This window comes from Coenobita brevimanus, chromosome 17 (genome assembly GCF_032717465.1).
Source record: "Coenobita brevimanus isolate Jiangsu-jjx chromosome 17, ASM3271746v2, whole genome shotgun sequence".
Lineage (NCBI taxonomy): Eukaryota > Metazoa > Arthropoda > Malacostraca > Decapoda > Coenobitidae > Coenobita > Coenobita brevimanus.
This window is the reverse complement of record NC_136970.1, coordinates 21699488-21709098: the sequence shown is the minus strand read 5'-3', so window position 1 is coordinate 21709098 and position 9611 is coordinate 21699488. Positions and strand designations below refer to the sequence as shown.

At 41.7% G+C, this 9611-nt stretch overlaps 1 pseudogene; it reads right to left on the bottom strand.

The window, feature by feature from the left end:
• Positions 1-5728: 5728 nt before the first annotated feature.
• Positions 5729-5847, bottom strand: LOC145391282 (5S ribosomal RNA; annotated as a pseudogene).
• Positions 5848-9611: the final 3764 nt, after the last annotated feature.

Below are 9611 nucleotides of genomic sequence, written 5' to 3'. Positions count from 1 at the left end.
CAACTCAATTTTATGACACGCAACCTTTGCAAGTCTAGGTTGGTCTGAGAAGACATCAGCATACTGACAGAGCAGTGACCTTAAGGCATTTTGGTCTCCTACCGCTAAGTCAGGGTTAAGTAAAACATCTCCGACAGTCTCTTCCTGACGGGACTGAGCGGTTAAGGGCTCGTCATCATGGTCATCAGCTGGGATCACCACGGCTGCCCCGGTTTCTTCCAATGGCTGGTCACTATCATCAGCTACTCGTAGGCCAGTCTCCTCAGGGTCTGACTCATGATAAGCCTTCAACATGTTAATGTGGAACCTTTTACGAAGATTCCCCATCTGAATTATGTAGTTGAGGTCTGAAATGCGCTCTACTACATCAAATGAACCCTTCCACTGCGCCAACAGCTTGTTCTGGGCAGTGGGGAGTAACACCAAGCATTTATTGCCTGGACTAAACTTCCGAAGCTTTGCCTTCTTATCGTAATAAGCCTTTTGAACTTCACACGCCTTGATCAGTTCTTCCTTAGCTAACTCGCACGTCGACTGGAGGCGGTCAGCCAAATCAAGGACGTAGGTGTAGGTGGTCTTGACTTCAGGGTCGGGTTCTTCATCGTCCCATAACTCACGAAGGATTTGAAGTGGGCCCCGGACCGACCTTCCATACACCAGTTCAAAGGGTGAGAATTTCAATGAATGCTGTGGGGCTTCTCGATAAGCAAATAGAAGAGGATCAATGACCCGCGGCCATTCCTTTGGCTGTTCGGCAGTCATGCGCCTCAACATCTTGAGAGTTCCATTGAACCTCTCACACAACCCGTTACACATGGGATGATACGGCGTAGTCCGTAAGCCTCAGATGGACAGCAACCTGAACGCTTCATTCATCATTGCTGAAGTGAACTGCGAACCCTGGTCGCTTAAGACCTCCTCAGGGATACCTACAAGACAGAACACTTCAATTAATGCCTCAGCAACAGTGACGGCCTCTATATTCTTAAGGGCCATGGCTCCAGGCCACCGTGTGCTGAAATCAACAATAGTGAGGATATACTTTGATCCATCACTAGCCCTAGGGGAGATTGGCCCAACTATGTCAACTGCTACTCTCTCGAACGGTTCAGAGATTATGGGCATTGGTTTCAGTGGCGCAGGACGGACACGTCCCTGGTCAGTGGTACGCTGACACACATCACAGGAACGTACGAGCCTCGTTATTTCCCGTCCCATTCCTGGCCAGAAAAAGTCAGCATGGATGCGGTCAGAGTTCTTCTTTTGACCCATGTGACCTCCCATCGCTGAACAATGACCTACTTCAAACACTGCTTGGCGATACTATGCAGGAACGACAAACTGCAGTCGAACCTCACCCCGGGGTGTCTGTGACTCACGGTACAGCCGTCCTCGCTTACGAAGGAACCTGGCTTGTCCTCCCCGTGAATACTTGATCACTTTACCCTCCAGCTTCTTATGCACTGAGGCAAGTGTTGAGTCAGTCTGTTGCTCTTGGACAACATCTTGACTACGAATCAGATCTTGCAGCGTTGTGACGGTCAACGGAGTGACGCGATTTGGAGCCTTGGCCATGGCTCGTGTTACTGCAGCAGCCGAAGTCTGAGTAGCAACATCTACGGCGCAACTATTTTTGATGCCAGGTATGTTGCCTAATATGAGGTCATATAAAGGTTCTGGCATGACAATTGCAGCTGTCAGGCCAGTGAAAAATGGAGACGCCACCTGGATACGTGCCTCAGGGGCACAATCTCACTGATCCATCAATAAGTCTAACTTGGATCTGTCGACCTGTATACTCATCAGGCCGAACTAAACTCTGCTTAACAGAGCAACCTGAGGAACCATTGTCCCTCAGAACATTTACAGAAACACCTCACACAGACCCTGGCTGAACAAGAAAGGCAGTGTTGCTGGTGGAAGGGTCTGAGGAGGTAGCAGCCAGTCATTCATGAGACTGCAGAACAACCGATGCAGCAAATGTGGCGCCCTGGGAACTAGGTGTTTGAGGAGTCGTACTCACCATCTGAGGTGGAGCATTGACTACCTGTGGAGGAGAGTTCATGATCAGAGGGGGACTTGTGAACTGTTGGGAAGTACCTGTACTGGTAGAGATGGCACCACCGTGTGCTTGTCGTGGAATGAAGGCTGCATTTGCCTCCTGCCTCCGATACACTAATTGACCTGACTGAGGGTTACGTGGCTTGTCCTTGTATTGTTGCTGCTTGGGGAACTGCTGCTGGTTGAGGTGCTTGTTGTACCCCTTCCAAGCAGGCTGCTGTGTATTTTGCCCCTGGTCCTTCTGCGGTTTGCTTGGACCTTGGCCATTACTTTGAGAACAGCCTTGGTGCTGGAATTCAGTCTGAGACGGCTTCCCAGACTTGGCAGTATCTTTTCTGCTGTTCCAGGTGTTTTGCTTACGAGTTTGATACCCGTATGCAGTAAAGAATGCTTCAGCCTTCTCTGCCATTTGGCTGGCATCTTTCACCTGGCAGATCTTTAGCTGTGCTATGAGCTCAGCAGGCCACGACCTCTCTAGCTGTGTATGCAACATAAGGTCAATTATCCCCTCACGCGTGGAAGGAGTTTCATCTTTCTCCATCCACTCACCTAAGTAAGCAGTGAGACGGTCAAGGAACTAAACAGCTGTCTCCTTGTCTTGGAGACGAGCTCGCATGAACTGAACTTTGGCGTCGTCTACTGTGAGACCATACGCCTTAATGAGTGCAGCTTTCATCATCTCATACGTGAGATTGTCTCCACGAATTCTGTGGAGAATATCGAGGGCAGGGCCCTCAAATAGGCTAAGAAACTGAAGCCGCTTAGCTGCCTCATCCAGTTGATACATATCTGCCATGTCCTCAAAACGAGCTATGTACTGCTCGATTCGCTCGCCTTCCTTGTATGAAGGAAGCTTGATGCGTGGGGTCGCCAGGACATGTGCAGGGAGAACGCTCGTGGAGCTTTGACCAACTGCACCAGATGTACCTGAAGCCAAGGAATCTCGCTTGAGCTTCAAAACTTCAAGCTCATGTTTTTCTCGTGCCTCACGTTCGGCACGTTCATATTCACGTTGTTCCCACACGTGTTCTAAGTCGAGTTTGCGCTGTTTCTGCTCGTGTTCGCGCTGTTCTCGCTTGTATTCACGCTCCTTTCGCGTTCCTCACGCTCTTCTCGCTCGTGTTCACGTTGGATTCTATGCTCTTCACAAGCATCTTTCTCATGTTCTTGCTCGTAATTAAACCGTGAGAGAACGTAACTCTGAATTTTCTCTGGGTCTGTGAGGCCCATATCTTTGGCTTCCTGTACATAAGCACTGGCTGCCATGATGCTAGCTCAATTTAAATAACTAGCGACTCAGTACTGACTGCTACTTCGCAAACGAATGCTAATAAACACAAGTAAAGAGTACAGACACAAGCTAGTGGTGACCAGTCTTATCTAGTTAACTGGAAAAGAATAAAGCAAAAATGCAAATAACTGAGAAGACTCAATAATTAACACAATGGGTACAGCGGGTACCCAGGAGCGAATAAAATCGTCTGGCGTTACCGAGAATAAAGAACTAAATAGAGTTAAGTACTCTATTGATTAATAAAGCAAAAATTCACTTACTAAATTAACGGTAACCACCAGTAAACTTGTGCCTATAAACTTTAATGATAAATACCTAAATATGAACGAGGGAGCACTATCTCGTGAATAGCTTTAGAGCTAGGAGTTAATATCCTGGAATGAGGTCGCCAATTGTCACGGGGTTTTTAAAATAAACACTAATATTATTTAAATGATAATAATGTTCAATAATATTGAAGAGCAGGGACAATGATTGTCTTACTAAATCAAGCAACGATTACTTTACGCTGACTTGCTTCGCACGATTGTCTAAGAACGAGAATTTATAAACTTTCTCAACAGTACACAGCAGAGACTAATTACTCAATTGCTGTTTATTAGTACTGTTAGCCTCTGGAGAAAGTTACTTCACCCCTGACAATAAATAACTAATACTAATAATAGTATCAAGTTCTTGCTGATGCTTAACTCCTAGGAGGCACAACGGATTTTAAGCTTAATACACAAGACTGGCCTAAGTACCAGTTATGAATGGCAAACGTTTATGCAAGCTAGGAGCTATAAGAGAAATAAGCTTAATTGCGGAGAAATGAAACAAGAGTTTACGTTACATTAAGCTCAAGAAAAAGAACTGTTAAATTTATTGATTACAAAATAAATTTAACGTTACATTTCAAATCAAATTAATGAGATCACACTCACTCACTCACTCAAAAGCTAAATTCTTACGCCTAGGAAAAACACCTTAATTAAACTCTTAAGACTAGGAAAACGAAAAGAAATACTGGTCAATGAATGCTGTGTATCACCCAAAGAAGGGTGGAAGCGTGGAGAACTGTAGTCTAGTGGAGCTTGGGTTGACCTCTCACTTCTGGAGCACAGAACCTCTCTCCGTCAAAGCAAACACTGGACTGACTAAACTCGTGGGAAAAAGAGAACGCTAGACCGCATTTTTTTAACGGTCGAGTGAGCGAAACGCACCCAAAACAAATCGCTCAGCGAAAGCGCTAATGTCTCACACAAAGACGATCATGTATGACAATGAAAAATTGATTTGACAAAGCTTCCGTCCGAATGAGCGGTTAACTGAACGATAAGCTGGGATTCCACTTGAGTTCGCGATTTCCCACAAAAGCCAATGTCACTAGCCGACTCGTGACATACGTAAAAGCAGTGATCAACCGGAGCTTTTTTACAGCTGCATCCAAAGCTAAACCAAAGTTAAATACATTCCATCATGAATGAGGAGATAACCTTTATCCAAGAAAAAGATATTTGTGAGGTTCTTAATAAAAGGTTCCACTCAGTTTTTACAGAAGAAAGTAATTCTGAGTGGGATGATAGGAAAGTGCATGCCCACACTTATTACCAGACCTACGAATATGGCAACAAGAGGTACAGGAAGAGTTAAGTAAATTGACAAAAGAAAAGCAAATGGTCCTCGTGAAATTTCAGTTTGGGTTCTACATGATTGTGCAGAAGAGTTAAGCATACCAATATATTTAATTTTCAAGGAATCCTTAAGTCCAGGTAAACTACCTGATACAGTATTTGGAAGAAAGCAAACATTGTTCCCCTATTCAAGAAAGGAAATAGAATCCACTCAACTACCGACCAGTATCCATGACCAGTGTTGTCAGCAAGGTACTAGAAAAGATAATAAGAACAATGGGGGTAAACCATCTAGAAAGATACATTATGAAAACAGAAAGACAGTTCGGTTTTAGAAAACAAAAATCATGTGTTACAACTCTATTAAGCTACTGTGATAGAGTTACAGAAACACTTACGAATAAAAGAAGGATGGGTGGACAGTATCTATTTAGATTTTAAGAAAGCATTTGACAGCGTACCGTACCAAAGACTTTTATGGAAACTGTACCATCAAGGAGGAATCCAAGGTAATTCGTTCTGTTGGGTATAGGATTTTCTCAGAAAAACGGAAATGAGAACAATAAAAAGGGGTAATTACTCATCATGGAGAGAAGTGACTAGTGAATTTCCACAGGTCTCAGTGCTGGCACCAATTATGTTCTTCATTCATTCATTCCCAGACGCCATGTATCCCAAACGGGGTGGCCAAGGGCTTAGAGTTAATTGTTTTACAGGGAGGGGCACTAATCCTCCACCAACCCCACTTGACACGTAGGGATGTCAACAGCATCTGGTGTTCCCAGGCGGTCACCCATCCAAGTACTAACCAGACCCAACGTTGCTTAACTTCGCTGGTCGGACGGGAAGCGGTGTACTCAGCGTCTTAGTACATATAAATGATACAGACAGAAATATTGTAAATGAAAGCTATCTAAATACGTTTGCTGATGATGCAAAAAGTACAAAGGAGAATTACTGTACAAACACAAACTCTTGCAGAGAGCTACAAGAAGAATTAAATAAGCTTCATAAATGGAGCATTATATGGAAAAGGGAATTCAGTGTCGACAAATGCCATGTAATTAAGTTTGGTAAAAGTGGAAAAAGACCAGATGGGGATAATAAGCTAGGAAGCTCAACTCGACACACATCAAAAAGAGAGAAGGACCTAGGCATGATTATCAATAACAGACTATAACCGGCTGACCACATAAATGTGAAGGAACGAAAGATATGAAAGACCAGAAAAACTGAACCTTCCAATATTACCAGAGAGGAGGAAAAGAGGAGACATGATAACGTTAAATAAACGCATCTCAGAGAAAGATAAAATAGGCTTCAATGACTATATAACTTATGGGGAGGCATCAGCAAGAGGACAATGCAAAAAATTGCATAAAAGGAGAGGTGACAAAGACGTAAGGATATTCAGTTTCCCAAATAGGGCAACTGATCAGTGGAATGCACTACCGAATGAAACACGGTAGTGTGTGCGAAAACTACTCATAAATTTAAGAATATGTTTGATAAAAACAGTTTGATGCACGGGACAGTACGAGCTGGACTCATTCCTGTAAAGATACAATTAGATCAGAAAAGATAGGTAAGAACACACGGGTATGGAAATCTGCCTTTATTTAAAGTTCAGGGAAGGGCAAACCAATAGAACGGGAACTAATTCCTCGGCACAAGCAGGGTGAGGATGAGGGTGAGGGCTGGTTTGACTGGCAGGGGTGAGGGTGAGTGAGTGAGAGTCAGAATGGCAGACGTGAAAGTGAAAGAAAGTATATGGATAACTAATGATGATTAACATTCTATGATGGGAAATATGTACATGTTAATTAGAAAAATGATAAGTGTACGAGTAAGAGTACCATAAGAAAACTTATGTAGTTTCTCTCCTCTCTCTCTCTCTCTCTCTCTCTCTCTCTCTCTCTCTCTCTCTCTCTCTCAACACTCAGTCACTCACAAAGCCACTTCACCTGGCCTCATCTGGCACAAAGGCAAAGTACAATTTGGTTAATTCAAGCAAATTGCTGCTGGATACACCATTGTTGTTGTCCCAATAGGATCTTCAGTGATATTTTTCCCTCATGGACAGTTTCCATTGAGTCATTTGTAGGGTTTGGCGGAGTGGGGTGCGGTGGAGTAGAGTGGTGTGTAGTGGAGTGGAGTGGTGTGTAGTGGAGTGGAGTGGGATGATTGTGGATCGGGTGCAGTGTTACGAGATCTGGCATAATTTTATGCTTATAGCATAATCTGAGGGGAATTTCATAGGCTAACATAATATATGGCATACTCATGATTTTAGCATAATTTTGGTACATTTAGCATAAATATTGACTAATTTGAGAAAACTGAGAGAAATAATTGTGGAATATGAGAGCAGTAATGGAAAGCCAATAGAAATACAGACTCATGTTTATACGACAGTAGTTATTATTCCATATTTCATAGTCAGTTGTATTTAGTGCGTTGTTTTAAGAAGCTTCAGTATAAAAAAAAAATGTTTTGTTTATGAGTTACTAATTATCTGTGATATTTGGGCTAATCCTCTTAATCAGTCACAATAATTAGTTAATGGCAGAAATTTTTACGGGCTGAATTCTTTGTAGTAGAGTAGATAACCGCAGTGATATATATATATTTTTTTTCATTCAAATGCTGGTAGCTAATTGTCATAACAAAATATTATATAGAAAGTAGAAGGATTATGATGCCGATCTCATCTCAGTCACAAAAATGTTTAGCCTTGTTTAATTTGTTACAACTGTAAGCCAGCTTTATGTTCTTATTCAGCATTATCTCAAATGAGATCCTTTTTTTTTTTCTATGTGCAATGCAGTTGACCTGTGTTGCTATTACTTAAGCTTATTAAAGGCTGCATAATAGTTTACTGTGAAAATTAACTAACTCTCAGAGTTAGGATAAAGCTGGCATAATTTCGTCGTCCCAGTAGCATTATTTCGATGGTTTCAGCATAATTTTAAATGGAGTCTAACATAATTTGACAATAGAGATCTGGTAACACTGGCGGGTGGGGCAGGGTGGGGTGTGGTGTGGTATGGTGGGGTGTGGGTGGATGAGGTGAGGTGGTGTGTGGTGAGGTGGGGGACGGGTGGGGTAGGGTGACGTTGCGGTGAATGGGATGGGGTACGGATGAAAGAGGTGTGGTGGGGTGGGAGTGGGTGGGGTGTGGTTGGGTTCGGGTGGGGGATGTATTTTGGAGGAAACAAGGTCACATACTGTAAAAGAGAGAAGAGACTGCCACAGGGCAATGTAAAGCAGGTTCCTGGAAAGGTAGACTTCAGAGTATTTACAGTCTTAACCCTTGTAAGGTAATCTTGATTTTGTTACTATATTAACTTACGTGGGGTCTGACAGACCCCACGGAAAAAAAAAAAAAAAAATTCCGTTTGAGATATTTCAAAATGCTTCAATACACAAATAATTCAACCCCTTATCTGTAAATAGGGCCAGAAAAAATAAAGTTTAATCGAAAAAATATGTTTTTTTAAAGTATATACAAAAAAGGTTAAATTTTCGGTATAAAAATTTTAAAATTAAATCTTGCAAAATTGAAAAGTAATACCATGATTCCTTGGGTGGTGTGCAGTAAACCGATGTTGGGACCTTCTGTATACAAAAGGAGAAAGACAGCAAATTGAAATAAAAAAATCACAAGAGGTGTCATAAAAGACTTTGTAGTTACTTGTAGTGGAGTTTTCTATATATATTAGACTTGTGGGAGAGCGGTTGTTATATTTGAGTAGCTTGTAAGTAGATAATCTTCTATCCCATTTGTCATGTAGTGACAGGAGAGGTAAAGAATAGTATGGGAATATTTTTATTTGTCTTGGAAATATTAACAAGTCTCTCACACAGAGCGGAGTATAAAGTAGAGTCCCGCTAGCTATCTCTCTGTCTCTCTCTCAAGTTGCTAAGCCCTTCTCCCCACTACCCGCCTGTTCTATGGCTTCTCTCCTTCTGAGCTCTCTTTCCTAAATTCTGGTGTAGCAGAGGTTGTGTCACGTGTGTTCCTTGTGGGTGGAAAGTTCTAGAAGCCTGTGTGTGAGTATGTGTGTATGTGTGTGTATGGTCACTAAGCGCTGTCGTGTGCCTATAAAGCATTCCTTGAGTTAAGAGTGTGTAAGCATGTTTAGCATTGCTCGATTCTCGCAGACACAATACCTTCTCATCATCTGACTCCCTGCTTCTATCTGTCTCTCTATCTATCTATCTATTATGATTTGTAATTATAATATGGACTCCTAATATATGCTCGGTCACGCGAAAATGGCGTACCATCAACAGTTAATAGTCCTAACATATTAATACATATTATATACACTTTATAATGAACTTATAAGCTAATTAAGTGAAATACATAATATTGTAAAAGTAACATAATTGTATGAATATTGTATACATATAATATTTATAGTAAATAGTGATTATTCAGTAATATTACATTTTAAACAAGTTGTATACATATTTGAATAAATGCATTAAAGTAAATTATTTAACTGTAATACAGTATGTACTTGGGTTATTGTAGTGAAATGCATAATTGTGTTGGCCTTATAACTGTAGTTACATTTTGTTAATGCAACTGTTACATAAGTGTCTTGGCCTTATAATTGTAGTTAAAGTTACATAAA